The sequence below is a fragment of the Dasypus novemcinctus genome, chromosome 26 (genome assembly GCF_030445035.2).
Source record: "Dasypus novemcinctus isolate mDasNov1 chromosome 26, mDasNov1.1.hap2, whole genome shotgun sequence".
NCBI lineage: Eukaryota > Metazoa > Chordata > Mammalia > Cingulata > Dasypodidae > Dasypus > Dasypus novemcinctus.
The window spans coordinates 17168610-17188718 of record NC_080698.1 but is presented as its reverse complement, the minus strand read 5'-3'; the positions used below and the strand labels follow the sequence as shown (position 1 = coordinate 17188718).

The window sequence follows — 20109 nt, the reverse complement described above, 5'->3', positions numbered from 1 at the left end:
GTCTTACCTCCCTTTTCCTGCCCTACTGCTTTCCATCTCTGAAGGTAGTTGCCATTCAATGTTGTCAGGGTATAAATGAATTGCAGGCAGTAAAGTGAGTTCCCCATAAATGTATTAAAAATGTTAAAAGCAAACTCTTCATTCAAGGCAACTTCTTAGTGGGTTAGAAGACAAACGCTTGAATGGGAATCGAGGAGCAATGTGACTGTTTTACAGAAATACTCTCTGATCCTTATGCAAACCATGAGAAATGTTTTCTCTAAAACGGGATGGCTAATTATACCAAGAAAGAGCAGAGTTTAAGAAAAGACATTAAATGTAGCTGTGCATTGTAGTTACTAGTTCTTACTAGTGACTTTCTCTAAAAGGATGGGCATGGTCAGGTGGGAAGTTCACCTCTGTGGGCCCAAGGTGACTGAAGGTGAATTCCAGGTCTGCAGCTGCTCTGGGGGTGGAGAATTCTGCTGGGAGAGGGGAGAAGGTTGAACGGCTCTGCAGGGTGTGAGGCTGGGCAGTACCCAGGTTATTTTCTTGGTGTCACTAATGGGCACCAAACTCTTAAGAAGGTAGCTAGCTGTTTTGTGCCTGGTTTAAGGCACATCAGCCATCTGCCTTCCTGCCAGCTGAATCCAAGCTAACAGTCCTCACCTCGCAGTATAAAACCATGGTCTAAGGTGGCTCTTCCCACATTTGCCTCTTAGGAGAGGATTTTTGGTGTATTTTCTTTCCTTCTGGTGATGCGTGTTTTTCTTTCCTTCACAGCTGTAATGCTCCCCTCTCTCCCTTCTTTATTTCCCGTTTTGGCTCTTTTTCCATCTTTTTCTGAAGCTGCTGAATGGGGGGAAGCAGGAAGCTGGGTGTGAATGGAATGATAGCTTAGCATTCTTAGGGCTCACTGAAATAGGTCCTTTTTGATGCTGGGTGGATACAAAAGCAACTGGGTTTCAGTGGCTGTTGTTCACTAGGCTTGCAAGGAGTGTGGAGTAGTTAGTGGGGTACACAAAAGAAAATTCTGTGGCTTTTTTATAAAGGCTCAGAAAGAACTGTCTTCATATGTAGGCTTTGAATACATTGATGGGCCACCCTGAATTAAACTATGGGAGTAGTTGCTTAGAATAACTACAGAGCAGATTCTTTTTGATTCGGAGATGTGAGCACTGAACTGGGAGTGAGGAGACAAGGTTCCATATCTAGCTTTGCCACCATCTTGTTCCATATTTGGGGTGTCTGTTTCTCCATACCTATCAAAATCTCTCCCAACTTCCTTCAAAGGCTCTGATCCATATCTAAAATGATATTTTTTAAAGCAGTTTCTTATGCAGAGGCTCAACTGTCATTTTTTTAGCTAGTGCTGTTTTAACCTGGAAAACAAGAATGGCCTGTGAGCTCTCATGACAGACTTTATTAACCAAGTGAAGCCATTATATTATATAGTCACCACTTGTGTGTGTGTTTGCTTCATGCCAGGCCCTCTGCTGGGCCCAGGGTATTAAATTGCAAACAGAGCAGATGAGTTTGGAGGACTTGGTTGTTACGGTGTCTGTTGGGGCACCTGATGAGTAAGCAGGCAGTTATCTACAGGGGGCTGTGATGGGGGAGTATACAAGCTCTCATGGAGGACATAGAGAGGTCCTATCCCAGCCACTTGGGGTTGAAGGATGAAGGGAAGCTTCCTGAAAAGGGTGACACCTAAGGTGTACTGAAGGGTGAGTGGCAGTTAAGCTGGGATGGGGAAGGCTTCGTTTTGATGGTGCAGATAAACAGAGGGAATTGCATGTGTTTAGGTCCAAAGGTGAGTGAGGGAATGCCATATTGGGCTTTGGGGAGGAGAAGTCAACCTGTTCAGCTGGAGCATAGCTTGGCTGGGTGAGGGATGGTGAGAGAGGCCAGAGATGGACAGGGCATGGAGGGACCCTGTGAAACATTAAGGAGATGGTGCTCAGCATGGTCATCTGGACTTTCAGGTGGGGCTGATACAATCAGTCTCTGAATTCTCTGTTCTCATTTCACTCCACTTCATGGCACTAGCTCCCTGCTTTGGGTGCCTGTGGGACTGTGAGGCTTTAAGCCTGGGTGAGGAGCCTGCAGGTTGACTGGGGAACACTAGAAAGATTGACTGCGTCCTCGGGAATCCTAGCAGTGCCCTGCTGATTTCATTGACTAAACACAATTTATGCAGCCTTAATCACTTTAAAAGGCCATTTTCAAAGTGGGGATGCTCCTGATAAAAGATCTGCAGTGGGACTCTACTCTACTGTTGGACTAGGTTCTTTGTCAGTGAGGGATGTGTATGTGTGTATGTGTATGTTTACCGCAGAGGGCCTTTAATGCCAGGAATTGGTTACAAGCCATGAATCAGCTGAGAACCCAAACAGGAGACAGAGAGATTATCAGGAAGCTACCCTAGATGAAGAGGCAAAGGCTGGAGGTGGGGTTCTGGGGTTCCTGGGTTCCTGGAGCCTGGGGGCTGGAGCCAGCTAATGGAAGCTGGACCCATGATGGGACTGTCTGGTGGGAGCTCAAGCCAAGGAGGAGATTTAATCACTGCCCAAGATTTGTCTGGGACAGAAAGAGAGGTAGAAATAACCATTTTTCAGTGAGTTTTAAGCAGAGCATTGAGAATCCTAATCTTGTTTTGCAAATGTTTGCAGTTAATGGATGGAATTACACTGACTTTGTTAGCCTAATAGAGGGAAATACTTGGAGTAATTCATAGTGTACAGCTTCTGAAAGGGTTGTGAGAAAGTTCATGAATGGAAATGGTTTAATCAGTCCCTGAAATGTACAAGATTGAGATTTATGTGCTGAAACTCTCAGTGTCACATGCATACCAGCTGCCTCTGACTTTACCTTTGTATTACTTACACTTCTGTACATTATCTAGTAAACTCCTGAACCGTCTTTTTGCATAAATCTAGATTTCAGTTTCTTAATGTATGACCTAACATTTTGGGCTATTATATCATGGCCTTACCTGCCAACAAATGGTTTTATTTCAGTAGTACATATCATACCTGTATAACACAGTTTGTACAGTCATTTAAATACTTCTTGGATTTTGTCCTTATCTTATAAAAATCAAAGTGGAAAATGGAAAGTGTAAGCAGTAATATAGGAAGAAGTATGAATCTCATAAATTTAATGTAATTGAAGCTAGAATGGAAAGCATTAGACATGCCCAATATGGCTGCTGATTAGCTTCAATCAGATGCTTTAAACATAAGTTGGCCAACTATGTGTAGTTGTAAAAGAACATACTGAAAGGCTCTGTATGAAAAGGAAAAGAAGGATTGAAGACTGTGTTAAAGGGCAAGATGTAATTTGAGAATCTGTCACTTACTTGTTTTTGGCAACAGAGCTTCTCCTTTTAATGTATAAGTCCAGTCAACTTTTATGTGTATAGATTTTTTTTTTTGAGGTGAAGTTCACATCACATAAAATTAACCATTTTAAAGTGAACAGTCCAGTGGCATTTAGTACAGCCAAAACGTTATGCAGCCGCTACCTCTACCTAGTTCGGAATCATTTTCATTACCTCAAAAGAAAACTGTGTACCCATTAAGGGGTTGCTCCCCAGTCCTCCTACTTATTACCCCTCCTCCCCCAGCCTCTGGCACCATTGATCTGAATTCTCTGTCTATGGTTTTACCTATATTGGATGTTTCATATAAATAGAACGATGTATGTGACCTTTGGTGCCCAGCCTCTTTCACTTAGCATAATGTTTGCATAGTTCCTCCATGTTGTAGCATGTATCAATACTTCATCCTTTTTCATGCTTATGTAATACTCTAGTGTGTATATATATATATATGTGGATACAAACCACAGCTCATCTCTTATCAATTGATGGACATTTGGCTGTTTCCATCTTTGGGCTTCTGTGAACAGTGCTTCTATGAACATGCACGTATAGGTATTTATTTCTCTGTTTTCTTTGGGGTATATACTTAGTGGTGCTAGGAGTAGAGCTCCTCAATCATGTGGTAATTCTGTGTGTAACTTTTTGAGGAGTAGCACCAAACTGTTATCCACAGCAGTGGTTCCATTGTACCTTTCCACCAGTCTTGTCCGAAGATTCTAGTTTCTCCACATCCTCATAAAGACTTGTTATTTACCATAGTGGGTTGTTAGTTGTAAAAAAGAAACAGTCCAAAAGGCAGCTTCTATGAAAGTAGGGAATTGAGAGTTGTCTCTTTCTCATCAGTCTTGTTTAAGAGAGTCCCCCAGGTAGTAACCTATTATTTTGGTTTGTTAATCAGCATAGGTGATCATTATGGGAACAAAATTCTCTGTGTATTGTGGCAAATGAGGAAAGAGAAACAAAGCAAATAAAATGATATCTAGCAAAGGATACACCTCAGTTGGATTTTCATGATTCCATGGTTTCACTTGTTATAATGGTGCACTATGGAACTAGAAAAAGACTAAATGCGTTTTGCTTGACACCTTAGTTCTCACTGTTAGCCATCGTGATGCTGAGATAGTACTTTTGGAACCAAGGAGAGGAGGGGATAAGAACTGAGATGTGTGTGCAGTTAGCCCCACGGCTCTCTGGGTAGTGTCGGGGGAGCTTGTCTAGCTTCCTCTGTGGACTGAGCAAAGCCCTCAATTGGATGCACAATTCCAGTTCCTTTTGATGCACCATGTGATTAAATGCTAAATCATGTTAATCAGGTAAAAGAAGGGAGAGAATTGGCTTCTGGAATTTTAATTTATTCTGAATCTGGGAGACCTGATATAGACTTTGAAGCAAGCATAGTTTATCTTTTAATGAAAAGGCAGATAACTATTTGACTAGAAGTTCAAGAGAGTCATGTGTGTCAGGCACTGTGATAAGCACCTCTGGAGTTACCTCATTTAATCCTCATGTAACTTCATGATCTAAGTATTATTTTTCTCAATGGAGAAATTGATGCTTGGAGAGGTTAAAAACTTGTCTCAGTTTGGCTTCCCCAGAAGCAGACCCTGAGATGAGTATTCAAGTGCAAGTCAATATTTGGGATATACAGGGAATGCCAGTAGGGCAGTGAGACGTGAGGCAGAAAAGGGAGGGCAGACAGTAGATGTGGCATTATTACATAAGTTGCTACAGTGATGAGTGGAGTTTAATTACCATGAAGAAATGCTGGTGACAGTATGAAACACTTGCTTTAGGATGATCCCACATGTCAGGCGAGGGGGCAGGAGTGTGTAACCACCAGCTCCTGTCAGTTGTTGTTGAGGGTGGTTAATTTCCTGGCACTCCCACCCTGCCTCCTGCAAGAGCAGAGTGGCTTTCCAAGGTTCGAAAGAATCCCACAGGCAGAGATTCTGCTGTTGACAGTGGGAAGTAGTCCTTTGGGGCACTCTAAAATGTTCCAGGTTAGAGGATGATGGGGCACTTATAGCTTCTGCTACACAAAGCCCCTATCCAAGAAAATGGAGAAGCTGGGATTTGAATCTTGGACCCTTAACTTCAAGGTCCATGCTTTTAACTGCTCTGCACCAAACTGCCTCTACTTGTAAGTGTAGTGTGCTAAGATATAAAGATGAACAGGACATGGCTTCTAGGAGCTCTCAGATATGAAGATGCAAGGGAAGACAGTGGCATCACTTGGTACAATCTGGAACTCATAAACCATTGTAAGGTGGAATCACAGCAGGTGCACAGGTGCCCTTTCTCTTGGCATCCTTTGGGGAGGCATGCTTGGGTCAGGCACAGCTGGACTCGTCAGTGGACTATGCTCTAAAGGAGACATTCACATGTGTGCTGACTCTTGGAGCTGTGTGTTCCAGTCCATACCCATTGATGCTTGCTGGTGTTCACTTGAGCTGTTTGCACAACTCTGTTACCTTATGGCAAGATTTGTCTTACTCTGAGCCCTTCTAACAACTGCCTTCATATTGATGTCCTAGCATCAGAAGCAGCTGCTTACCAGGAAAGAAACCAAGACCCAGAAATAATGAAGAGAATATATTTGAGAACAGTTAAAATGATTGGTAATGTGTATCTGTGTCTGAAATATTTCATTTACAAATGATTTGCATGTATCTAGAGACCTAACATGAGATATTCTGTCCCTGAAAGGATGACATTACATAGAATGACAAAGAGGCAAAAGGAGAAATGACATGAGAGAGAAATTAGTCGGAAAATGCTGCCCTAAATTTTAACCTAAAAGGTAAATATTTTGTTTTACAACTACTGCATCCATGGTAGCTGGATGTATTAGATTTTGCTGGGTTATGCTGAGGTAACAAACCTCCAAATATCAGTAGTTTATAACAACTGTAGCAGTTTGATATGGTTATGAATTCCAAAAACAGATATTGGATTATATTTGTAATCTGGTCTGTACCTGGGCATGATTAAGTTATGATTAGGGCTTTGGTTGGGCCATGTCATTAGGGTATTGAATCTCCACCAACCTAGGGGTGGGGACTCACAGATAAAAAGCATGACAAAGGACAGAGTTGAGGGTTTTTGATGTTGGAATTTTGATGTTGGAGTTAAGATGCTGAAGCCTTAAGCTGGAGCCCCGGGAAGTAAGCTTAGAAAGGAAACAGAAGCAACCCCCAGGAAGAGAGGAACACTGAGCCCAGAGAGAAGCAAGCCCTGGGAAGAGAGGAACCCAGGAAACCTGAACCCTTGCAGCTGTTGGCAGCCATCTTGCTCCAATACGTGAAAATAGACTTTGGCGAGGGAAGTAACTTATGCTTATGGCCTGATATCTGTAGGCGCCTACCCGAAATAAATACCCTTTATTAAAAACCAACCAATTTCTGGTATTTTGCATCAGCACTCCTTTGGCTGACTAATGTAACAACCAAGACTTAATTCTTTCTCATGGGTTGTCTGTGTTTCTGTTCCATGTTTTCTTTATTCCAGGACCCAGGTGAAGGAGTAGTCCCTTTCTTGAGCAGGTCATTCTTATGGTAGAGAAGGAAAAGTAATGGTTTACCCACAAGGTGGCTCTTATAACTTCTGTTTGGATATTGCATTTATCACTTCTCACATTTCATTGGCCAAAACAGGTCACACGTCTGAGCCTGAAGTCAACCAGACAGGAAGGATTCTTTTTCTACAGGAGGGAGACTGTAGGGATGGGCTTGCTAAAGAAGGACAGTGAATATTTTGAACAAATGTTGTAATTTACTCCTCTCTAAAATTTTAATCATTGTGCACACTTTTTAACCAGTTAATCTTTCTAAAGCCATTGCAAGATGTTTAATATTGTTATTCCAGTTTTACTCATAAGGAAGAAACATATTGTACTTAAGGGTCTAATTCCTTTCCAGGGACCCATGTGAAACAACTTGTATAGCTAGTATTATTATTCCTAATAATTCAATCAATTGTGTAGTTTTCTGAGAACTGCTTATAAGCAGTGAAGGGAACAGTATGACTCAGAGTTGGAATGCTGTGGTAGATTGAATTATGTACTCCATATATATATATATATATATATATATATATATATATTTAAAGATTTATTTATTTAATTCCCCCCCCTCCCCTGGTTGTCTGTTCTCTGTGTCTATTTGCTGCGTCTTGTTTCTTTGTCCACTTCTGTTGTCATCAGCGGCATGGGAAGTGTGGGTGGCGCCATTCCTGGGCAGGCTGCACTTTCTTTCGTGCTGGGCGGCTCTCCTTACGGGCGCACTCCTTACGCGTGGGGCTCCCCTACGCGGGGGACACCCCTGCGTGGCACGACACTCCTTGCGCGCATCAGCACTGCACATGGGCCAGCTCCACACGGGTCAAGGAGGCCCGGGGTTTGAACCGCGGACCTCCCATGTGGTAGACGGACGCCCTAACCACTGGGCCAAGTCCGTTTCCCTGTACTCCAATTAGGACATGTTCTTGGTCTTGGTCCACATTTGGTGGATATAGACCCATTCTGTGAAGGTTTGGCCCAAATGAATCAGTTTGGGCTTGAATCTGGACTACTAAAATCCTATATAAGTAGAATAAAATTCAGACATAGAAAAAGCCACGGGAAGAAGCCAGAAAGCAATGGAACTTGGAAGAGAAAGAAGACACCCCTGTGTGCATTGCCATGTGTCAGAAAAGCCAAGAACTAAGGATCACCAGCAGCCAACTCCAGAATGCCTGTCTTTGGGGAAAAAGCATCATCTTTCTGACACCTCAATTTTGGACTTTCTCTATCCTTAAAACCATAAGCCAATAAATTCTCATTGTTTTTAGCCAACCCCATTGTAAGTATTTGCTTTAGCAGGTGGAAATCTAAGGCAGATGCCTTTCATAAAGTCACATGTTAAATGAACAGAGAGCAAAGACCTAATTATTAAAAACAGGACAACCATTCTTTGGGAAAACAACATAACGTGTCTGTGGTTAATATTGATGAAATGATGCCTGTGTCACCGAACACTTACTAAGCCTCAGGCACTGTGCTAAGTACTTTCACATTCTCTGATTTAGTCATTATCACTTGAATTTTGTGAAGTAGCCATTGTTACTCCTGAGGCCACTGTTCTTACCGAGGCTCAAAGAGGTTCATAAACTTGCTCAAGGTTAAACAGATAATAACTACCTGATTCAGGACCCAAACCCAGGGCGGATATGCTTTATCACTTATCAAAAGTTTCTCAAACATTGATGAAATCCATTTTTTTATTCCCCCCTGCCTTGCGGCTTTTTGCTTGCTGTCTGCTTTTGTGTGTCCATTTGCTGTGTGTCTGTGTCTGTATTTATTTATTTATTTATTTATTTATTTATTTTTATTTATTTACTCTCCCCCTTTTCTGGCTTGCTTGCCGTCTGCTTTCTTTGTCCATTTATTGTGCATTCTGCATGTTTGCTTGTCTTCCTTTGTTGCATCACCTTGCTGAGTTGGCTCTCTCCGGTGCCTGTGGGCCCACGGTTCTCCATGGCACCTGGGCTAGCAGCTCTCCGCAGCATGCGGGTGAGCCTGCCTTCACAAGGAGGCCCTGGGATGCAAACGAGACGAGAGCCCAACGGATTGAGCCACAGCTGCTTTCCTGATGAAATCCATTTTAAAGGAAATAATTTGTTGTCAAACCGAATGACTTAAATTATTGTTATTGTAATGCCACTTAATTGTATGAATATAAAATAAAAACTGGTGTTTCTTTTTAGCTAGTACACATTTATAAAACCCAAATCAATTTACAAATTAAGTACATTTCATATTACTAATTCAAATGAACAATATTAATTTAACTGCATCAACTAAATTACTGCTTGTAAATGGAATACGATCCTGACTATTTTGGGTGAGATCTTTCATGGCCAGCTGTATGCTAGGTGATGACTCAATTCTTCCACCATGTTCACTGCATTCAACTTCTGTGATTCATACTGAGGACCTTGACATCCCTTACCTTTCACCAGTGAGAACACATCATTTAGAGTCCTAGGTCCACCTTCCTTCCTGTCTCAGTGACCCACAGTGATACCTTAGAGCAGGGGTTCTTAACCTTTTTTGTTCCCTGGACCCCTTTGCCAGTCAGGTGAAAAACCACAGACCTCTTACTAAGCCCACACTGTACTATTATTTAATAAATATATCTCACCCACACCAACACTCCCCACAAGAAAAATGTTTTTTTAATTTTCAATTCAAGCTCATAGACCTCCTGAAATCTTTCCATGTACACCTTGGGGATCCGTGGGCCCCTGGTTAAGAACCCCTGAGGATGCCTTGGTACTCAGACTCAATGGGGATGACTGTGATGACAATCATGAATATCCTTATATTATTTGTTTTTAGATTATTGAAAGAAAACAACTCTTAGGTTCTCATGAGAATTTGCCAACTATTTAATATACATGACTATAGATCCCCACTGCCCTGTTCTTTCAATTCTTGCCCATGTTAAAAAACTGCATTCCCTTCTCTGGTTCTATACTCTGTCTTTCTTCATAGGATTCTCTCCATATAAGATCATACCCTGTCACTCCCAGAAAGGCCCTCATTTTTTCCCTTGTTCAAAGCACTTGGCAGCCTTGCACAGTAACTAGAGTTAACCATGTCAATCCAAATAAAGGGGCTTTGGGTCTCTGGAAGGTCCGAAACCATATTACAAATTTGTGCTTTAAAAATATTTGTTAATTGATTTGAGCCGTGTCCTGCATGTTACATACTTTCATATTAGATATGCTTACTCATATCCATTCACTGATGGAGAGATTTAATTCAGTTATTTGATGATTTAATTCAGTTATCAACTCTCATTCACTGTACTTTAAGGTTTTAGAGGAGTTTTTGAGTACCATTCAGCACTCAAACTTGATCCTTGCTAAAATCTTCATGTGACTATTTCATGGTTATTAGTCATATTTTTGAGAGCTCTCAGAGATAGGAGATACAATATTTATTCTTTTTATTCTTTCCAGAATCCATAGATGAATGCTTGTTTCTGAAATTTGTTGATTTATACCATCCCTCACTCCCTGCTCTTGATTGTGGTCATTTGTTTATTTTTCTCTGAATAGCATAAAATCTCTGCTAAATGTGATGATGTGTATTCTTATCTAGTAAAAGCTACTTAGACATGATTCTTACATGTTGATTTTAAATGTAAAAAAATTCTGTCTGATTGGATTTTGAGGTCTGAGGGTAGAGTTGTTATTCTACCTTTCTATTATTTTCTCTGAAACTGTCAGTTGACAGATTATTTTTTTTTGTGTGTAAGACCCAGTAATTCCTCAATATTCTTTTTTGTAAGTACTCTATATCCAAAGCCTTGACAGTTCATATTTTACGTTTGCAGATTAAAGGAAATGAACAGATGTTTAAAATTGAATCTAAAAATCTTAGTTGTCTCTTCATTGCTACCAGTTTAATTTGTCCCCTTTATGAGATTTCATGAGGCAATGACTTATGTTTTAATTAATGTATTATATTAACCCTATTCTTTAATTTTATTTAGCATCTCAAATTATTTTTTATCTTTTTTTTTGCTATACTTTTAACTTGTGGATTTAACTATGTACTATATAGTAATCTGTTTTGTTAATAAAAGCTTTTAGCTAGTCCGATTTTAAATTTAATACTTTGGAATAAATTTATAGGGTTTGAAATGAAAACAAATGAAATGGTTAATGGACAGAGCAGCTAACTTATACCTTGGCATATGGAGAGCCCTTACCTTGTAGTGTAGAATAAATTCTGTCTCATTACTCAAGCACCTTGCCATAAAATGGAAGCCAAGGCAGCTGAACATGTAATCATGCTAAGTGTGCATACATGGAAAACAGTAATTATAAAGCGAGTGTAGGGGAACTAAAGGAGAGTGTCAAGTGTAGATGGGCGTGTTTGAGTGGCAGAGCGCTTATTGGAGAATGATAGGAAAGCATTTTTGAAAATTTCTGTTAAGTCAAGCTGGACTTCTTGTTTTTCCTAATTCCTGTCATTGTGGCATTTTACGATTAAATGGTTTATTATTGGGACTTTTAATACCTACAGATACATAATATTGCAGCCTGCAGATCAAGAGAAAATGCCCATTTTTCTTTTCAGTTTTAAAAAAGTGTGATGCCTTGAGCATTTTTGGACAGATGGTTGAGTTTAGGAATGTCTGACAAGGCTAAGCTTAGCAGACGGAGAATTCTCAGAAAACTTTGAGGTTTAAAACCACTCTGCTGTGTCTGGTAGCCTTGGGCTCATCAATGTTGGCGTTTATTGAGCCTTAGCTGTGTGTGGGGCATTGCCGTGAGTACTTTTTGTGTATCATCTCATTTGATCTTCCCCAAAGCTTTATAAAAGTACTATTATCCATTTTACTGATGAGAAAATTGAGGGTCAAAGAGGTAAAGTAATTTGTTCAAGTTTGCACATGGAGGAATTAGAGATAAGGTTCCAAGCCGATCTGATATTGAAACCCTCTCCCGCTGTCCTTTTTTAAACACTATGAGTCTCCTCTCTGGCTACCATGACAAGATTATCACATAACTGCCATTGAAATGATTTCAATGATCTGATGAAAATATTATGACACTAAATCACCAGCTTTCATTCTTTAAAATATTAATTTTTTAAATTGGAACACAGCCCTGCACATTAGGTTATACAGTGTCTGTGGCTGCTTTCCCATGGCAGAATTGAGTATTTGAGACTGAATGGTCCACAAAGCCCAAAATATTTACTATTTGGCCCAGTAAGGGAAAAGTATGCTGATCCCTGGTATAGGTGGGGCTGTCCTAGTGTGCAGGCTGCAGAGTTCATGTTCATGAGACCCCTGGGGTTTGGTCAAGCCAGGGGTGGGGAGAAAAGGGTATTGACTGTGGTAGAATTCTAAGTTCAAAATTCAAACCTTGCCTTCCAATTTGTCAGGGTAGGAGGATAGAATGTATTTTATTTAACAATTTGTAAGCTTGATTTATAACTTTAAAATGTATAGACATGAGGTACCAGGGCCTCCATTTGTACTCTTGCCTCAGGTGCCACAAATATTAGAACTAATGTGAAACCTGGGTGCAGTAGGATGGAAGAGAGATGCCCTACAAGTACTCTGACAAATTAATATAGAATTGTAAAGTGTGGGAGTGATTTTGGGCCATACAAGTTTCATTTGTCCAAAGTAAACTAAACTAAAAGTGCCAGAATCCACCTGTCGGCTCATCTGGAAGTTCTGGTCTCTTCATGTGGTTCCAACCCTACCTCCAGACTTCTGTGTTTGCACTGCCCTAAAGTGGGAGGGACCTGGATACAAAACCTGCACTCAAGCCTGGGTACTGCCCAACTAGCATGGTTGCATCTTGCTGCCACAAGGTATTGTTGAAATTGGTCCTCCTCAGGCTGAAAGATGCTGCAGCCACCCTCTATGGGCCCCACGGTATGCCCCTGCATAGGGGAGGCCACCCCACTCCCCCGGTGGCCAACTTCAGCCTCTGTGTACCCGTGTACCGTGTGTGGTATAGCAGATATTGTTGGTGCCCTGCCATAGGTGTCAAAACTGAGTACCTGTGGCTTGAATAGGAACACAGGGGCTTTCTCTTGTCTCTGTGTAGCATGGGCCACAGTGCCTTGGGAGCAGCCCTTGGCTAATGGGCTTGCCCTTGTGGAGGTATTGCTACAAGGCTTGTTCTGTGTTGTTCCTCAGAGATCCTTCGGCAGATTGGAGCCCATTTGCCGATAGCAGAAACCTTCTTGAAAATGTGCCCCGTACTGAGTTCCTTCCCTTCCTTGCCTTAGTGTCAAACTCCCTTGCAGTGCTTCCTGAGATCACCTTCTAAACGAGCTGTGTGCAAAGCCTTGTCTCAGGGTCTGCTTGCAGGGAGCTCTGCCTAGGACCTAGGGGCTTTCTCATGGGTACTGTTGTGTGCACAGCACCACAGGGGCTCTATGCAGCAGGGCAGGTTCTGGAGGCATTCCCAGCCTCAGCCACATGGAACGTCCATCCAGTTTCCCCTCAGCACCTGGGTAACTTGTCTTCAGTCCTGGTCACTAGTCTAGACTCCTTCTTTCCTTGAAATAATTATTTTATTTCTGGCCTTGATTTCAACCACATTCATTCCCTCCCCCAGATTTCATTTACTCAGAATCCAGGCAACAGGGACTTTCCCTCTCCAAAGCTGCCAGGATCCTTAGACATGTTGATTCCTCTCCTCCATGGTTTTCCATTTTGCAGACAGGACTCTGAGGAGGGGCAGCCTTGATTGGGTTACAAAAGATTTTTTTTACACCCTCACCGGGGGCCGAGGCTACCTAGTCACTCTACCTTAGCCTAAACAAGGGGGCCACTCAGACATCCCTTGTCAGGGCAGATAAGATTCCCTTCACTTATTGAAAGAGATACCACGTCTACACCATAGAAAGAAATGCATTATGCTTTGAGAGACTATAATGAAGATACCTGAGCTGGGTGGGGAAAGGCTTTGTGGAGGGTATGCCATCCAGTAGTGGGATCTTAACCCAGCAAAGAGGACAGCATGTGTGAGGCTAGAGACAGGAAGCGACTCGATGCATTTGCCCAGAAAAAGACCTGGGCAGAGTCAGTGGAGGGGCGAGCAGAAAGAGAGGAGTCTGGAGGAGTTGGCAGCAGCCTCAGGCCACAGCAAGGGTTTTGGTCTTCGTCCAAAGAACCTTGGGAAGCTTTGAAGGGTTTTACATCGGGACCAAGGGATGGCTTGTGATTAGCATTGGCCGATGTTTGGAAAATATAGTGGAGGGAAAGTATGGGCTGGCTTAATTAGCAGCCACATTGGTGCAATAGGGTGGTGGGAGTAGAAATGGAAACAAGACAACATATTCAAGAGAGATTTTGGAGGTAGGAGTGTTGGGTGTTAGGATTTGGTAATGGACATGAATTAGGTGGTGAAGGAAAATACATTCTTATTTAAGTTCTTCTTTTATATGGGGAGAAATAGTAAAAAGTTTTTATGTCTATCCCTATATGGCCACACATGTCATGAGGAAATAAGGTTGAATGGAAGGTAATAGGTAGTGGAGGTGACAGGGGTAAAATTCAGGGAGCATGCCCTTTCTTGAAGGTACACCCTTGGGTTGACTCCAGCCAGTTGTTCCCATGGAATGTGGGTCTGACCTTGTCAGAGTTTTAAGATTTTCAGAAGAAGCCGGAGTCTTGATTTTAATGTGAAATGTCTCTTTTTATGTTAGCAACTAAATCAGAGTTCTAAAGAACACCTTGCTAGCCACATGAAACACATCTGCAGGCAGGATCTGGCTCACAGGCATCTGTCTCTGGCTTGAGATCTGTCCTACATCATGTCTTCCTCTAGAAAGTTTTGAGATTTAAATTTAGTCTGTGACATCGAATTTTTAAATAGTTAGGGATGCTGATCAGAAAAAAAAAGTATTTGAGGTTGACTAAATCTTGGGAGATACTGGTGATTTCATCTCACACGGTCTGTCAGCAGGGCTCAGGTGATGGGCTGAGGCTGAGATCTGTGGAAATAAACTTAACCTAATTTAGAGCAGATAGCAGGAACTGCTGTTGTCTTAAAATAAACCTTTCCAGACCATGATAGTCTGAGATACTTGAGGTAGACAGGAATCAAGGCTCTCTTCAGACTTTTTCCTTCTGAGCTTTTGATTCAAGAGTCTTAAAATCTTTTAAGATTAGAGTGTATATTTTATTTATGAATCCATATGCAATTAGAGAAAGCATTCTCAAAGGTTCATGAAAGCATCTTTTATTATTTTGTGTTTGAGCCTTCAACAGAACTTAACCTTGGACTTTGAATTTAATACATGAGGTTCTTTTAAAGTGAAAGGTGTGCAGTTAATTTCTTTGGTGTCGTATTCACCAACATTTATCTCTTTCTGCCCATAATTTGACCTGATTAATATGTAATTAGGGTTGCATATCACATATACGTAAGAACAGCAGGTGTTAATAGAGTTACAAGAATGTCCAATGGGTGAACCTATCTTGGTTTCTTAATGGTATTTAAAACAAGAAGATGTTAACTGCTGTCTTATTTCCTATTTACATTTATAAATTGCCTTTATATTTGGGTGGAAACACTTAGAAATGTTTTTCTTGAGGTTAGTAATGAGAAAGAGAAGACATTGTTGCTTTATTGATTGCTGAATAAAGTTGATCCTTTTGCTCTTTCTCTGGGATTCACTCTATAGGATTAAAAAGAAAAATCAGGGTAGAGGAGAAATTAGGAGACGACAACCAAAAAAAGCCAGAGTGTCAAAACAAGTACCTAAAAATATATCAGGGAATTTAAACACAGCTGGGGGTGGGGGGAGGGGGATGTGAGTGACTCAGTAGAACAAGTGGGAATCACGCGGCTTAAGAAGGACATGGAAGCCGTGGGAACACCTCTGCTTACCTTGTCCTCTGTGCAGTCGACATCACTCTGTGCTACGCCTTCTGGGTAAAATTATCTCAGACACCATTCCTGCCCTTTTTGAATTTGATGGAAGGGACCAATTTCAAAATACGGTGTTCGGCCTAGGTTGTAATTAAAATTTACTGTTAAGCAGCAGATGTATAGTGGTGAAGAAATTATTCCATGATAATTTTTATGTTCTCTGAAGTTCTCATTTGATTTGATAACTTCTGTGGAATTCTACATAAACCCTCTTGGCTAGTATGATCTTGGTGGAGTATACATAAGCTTGTTTCCTCAGCTTCTTTGACATGGGGACTGGTGATAGCTGAATTGTGTCTTTTTAAATTTCTCGCTGCTTTATTAAATATTGGAAAAATAAATACAGAATTGTATTTATTTCCTGGTTTACTAGAGCCCAAACTCCAACCAGCCATTGTTTTAATCTTCAGTATTTCCCCCCACAGAAGTCAATTCCGATTCTTTAGGGTCAGTGTCATGTCCCTGCCCTTAAGGTGGTGCTAGTTCTTTCCCTCAAACCCTGTTATCTGAGATGAAGAGCATTCTGAGAAAGCCCATTCCAGAGGACAGACTCCACACAGAAGCAGTGTCTGTCTCAATCATTGCTTTATTCCCAGCATTCAACCCAGAGCTGATGATTAAAAATTATTTATTCCATGAGTAAATGCTAATGTTCAATGAAATGTTTGCAGGTATTTCGAAGGGAAAATGGTTCTCTTGTCAAATATATTGGAAAATACTATATTCTGTATTTGTTTTATTTGTATTTGTTTCTGGATAGTTTTAAAGTATCTGAGACATCTTGGTATTAAGTTAAAACCCCGTTAGCCTTATCTGAGCTTTTCCCAAAGTGTTCAGGAAATACTAGTCTGAAGCAGAGCTGTGTAGCACAATATTGATATTTAATAAATACTTCTTAAAGTGTATTTGCTTATTATGCAGAACTGAGATTCTAAGTTGGGATATTCAGGGATTTTAGAATCCTCAGGAGGAGATGGTGACTTCCAGGATAGGCTGGGAGTAGAGAGTAGAGGGGGAAAATAAACAAGGGTGAAGATGAGTGTATAAAAGGTTTCAATATTTTTGGGGGGAGTTTTGATAATGGGTGTCAAGAGTCTTAAAAGTGTTCATATCTTTTGATCTCATGAATTCTGCTTTTAGAGCTTTCTTCTAGGGAATAATAAGGGGTTTACAATGTTTTATCAATCAGAATAGTAGTTATTATATGTCCATTTAAAAAATTAAACAGCCTAAATGTCCCACTTGAGGTGATGAAGTTTATGATTAGAGAATGATTCAACATTAACAGCTAATTCTGACCTCTTGCTGTGTAGCAAATGACCCCAAAACTCAGGTGGCTTTAAAGTATTTATTTCTTATCACTCTATGGGTTGATTAGGTGTTCTTTCTGTGACACAGGATGTTGGCTGTCATTTATGTAGCTGTTTTCAGATGGTGGCTGGGCTAGGCTGGAAAGTCCAAATTGGCTTGTCTCACTAGTCTGGGATCTTGGTGCTGACTATTGGTTGGGGTACCTCAGTTTCCCTTTATGTGGGCTCTCTTTTCATGTGGTGTTTAATCTTCCAGGGCCTTTCTCTATGTCCTCTTTTTCCAGCAGAATAACTTGGACTTGTTTTAGTTTGCTAAAGGCTGCCGAGGCTATATACCAGAAATGGGTTGGTTTTTACAATGGGGATTTATTAACTTATAAAGTTACAGTTTTGAGACTGTGAAAATGTCCAAATCAGGGCTTCTTTAGGCAGTGCTTTTCTCCCCGAGGACTGGCTGCTGGTGGTCCTGGATTCTTCTCTCAAATGGGAAGGCAGATGGCAAGGCACATGACAACATCCACTTGTTTCTTCCCTTTCCTCTAGGCCTTGTTGCTTTCAGCTTCTGGCTTCAGTGGGTTCTCTCAGCTACTGTGTTCCATTGATTTCAGCTTCTGGCTCCTGGGGCCTTCTTTCTCAGCTCCTAGGGTTTTCCCATCATGCCTATGGCTCTGCAGATTCCAGTTTACAAAGGACTCCAATGAGATGATTAAGATCTATCCTGGGCTATGCCTTACAGGAGTAATCTAATCAGATGGCCATAACCAAATCAAATCTAATCAAAGGTTCACACTAGGTTCACACCTGCAGGAATGGACCAATTTAAAATATTGTTTTCTGGGGTCCACAAAAGACTAAACTACCACAGGCTTTCTTATGTTATGGTGGCTGGGTTTTAAGAAAGCAAAAATGGAAGCTGTTAGGTCTGTTTAGGACTAGGTCTGGAGCTGGAACAGTGTCACTTCTGCTGTATCTGTTGGTCAAAGCAGGTACCAAGGTCAGCCTAGACTGCCAGAGAAGGGAAGTTGACTCCATTTTTTGGTGGGAGGGGAGATAAGTACATACAGGAAGAAGATAAATTTTAGTGACCATCTTTGTAGACTTACAGTGGCCATTAAAAATCATGTTTTATAAAAGTATTTTATGGCACATATGTTAAGTTGGAAAGGAGATGATGTGAAGAATAAAACATTGAGGAAAAAGGAGAGTGCAATGTTATTTATACACACACACATAAAAGATTGGAAGCAACAGTATCAATTTATTAACAGAGGTTATCTATGAGTGATATGATTAGTTCTATTTTCTTCTTTGTATATATCTGTAATTTCTAAATTTTCTATAATAAACCTCTATTAATTTTTTTTAACAATTAAGAAAACTGATCATTTATTAGGCCAGTTAGTCTTGATAAATTACAAAGATTAGAAAACATATGTGTTACATTGTGTGATCCCAGTGCTGTAAAATTAAGAACTATACAGTTGTAGCCAAAAACTTCTATTCATGTTGAAATTTAAAATATATCCTTCTAATAATTCCTGGGATAGAAAAAATTTTCAAAAGAAAAATAACAAGCTATTTACAAGTGACAATGAGAGTTCAACACATATAATCCTGTAGTATACAGTCTAAGTATATAATCTTACATGCATTCATCAGAAAATGTGATTGAATATAAATGAGCATTCAGTGTAAAAAGGCAAAAATAACTAAACTCGAAGTAGAAATAATTATTAAGCATAATGTGAAAAGGAAACAAAATAGTAAAATATATCAATAAATATAAAAGCTGCATCTATAAACACTAAGGAAATAAACATTTTTCATGTTGTCACCAAGAGAAATAGGAAAATACAAGTACTATTAGAAATGAGAAAGGGGACATAGCTTGAGGCGATTTAAAACGTTTTAAGGAAGGGAAGCGGATTTGGCTCAATGTATAGAGTGTCTGCCTACCACGGGGGAGATCCAGGGTTCAAACCCAGGGCCTCCTGACCTGTGGTGAGCTGGCCCACAAGCAGTGCTGATGTGTCCAAGGAGTGCTGTGCCGCGCAGGGGTGTCGTCCGTGTAGAGGAGCCCCACATGCAAGGAGTGCGCCCCATAAAGAGAGCTGCCCAAAGCAAAAAAAGCGCAGCCTGCCCAGGAGGGGCACCGCATACATGGAGAGCTGACACAGCAAGATGATGCAACAAAAAGAGACATAGATTCCCTGTGCTGCTGACAAGAATACAAGCAGACACAGAAGAACATACAGTGAATGGACATAGAAAGCAGACAACTGCGGGAGGGTGGGGGAAGAGAAATAAATTAAAAAAAAAAAAACATTTTAAGGAAGAGCTACATAAAGCAGTACCAATAAGATAAAAAAAATATCTGAATGGAGCAGACTATTTCTGAAGAAACATTTTAGTGGTAATTGTTGACACAAAATAGCAAATCTGGATAGATCAATAAACATAGCAAAAAATGAAAAGGTAGTCAATAATCAAGCCCATTCCATTCCATTTAATGAGTGAATTCTACCACACATTTCAGGAATTGAGAAGTCTCATGCTATGCTAACTGTTGCAGAGCATATGAAAAATGGAAAGCTTCTCAATCCATTCTATGATGGCAGTTTGTAAACCTGGTTTTACACCTATATAAGGAGAGGCCAAAGAAACTGTAGGCCAGTGTTTCATTGTATTACTTTTAAAACAAGAAAACATTATTTTAAAAATATTATGTATATTCTGTGACATGTATGTATTGTATGTGTGTGTTTCCAAAAAATTCAAATCCACTTTTTATTTCTTGGTGTTTTAATTCTTCAAAGTCTTTGCCACCTGAGCTAGTAAAATCACTGAAGATGAAATATTTGTGGGTGTTAATTTTACTGTATTTGGTTTGAGGATATCAAACCTAGCTGGAGACCTCAGAAATGTCTGCTTCTAGACCTAAGGGAAGAGTAGAATAGGTTTGATTAAATCACTTCTTCT

General features: G+C 40.5%; 1 protein-coding gene across 20 annotated transcripts in view; it reads left to right on the top strand.

Moving 5' to 3' along the window:
* ERC2 (ELKS/RAB6-interacting/CAST family member 2) overlaps positions 1 to 20109 on the top strand; it is a 999838-nt gene that overhangs the window by 9640 nt on the left and 970089 nt on the right. The window lies entirely within an intron of this gene.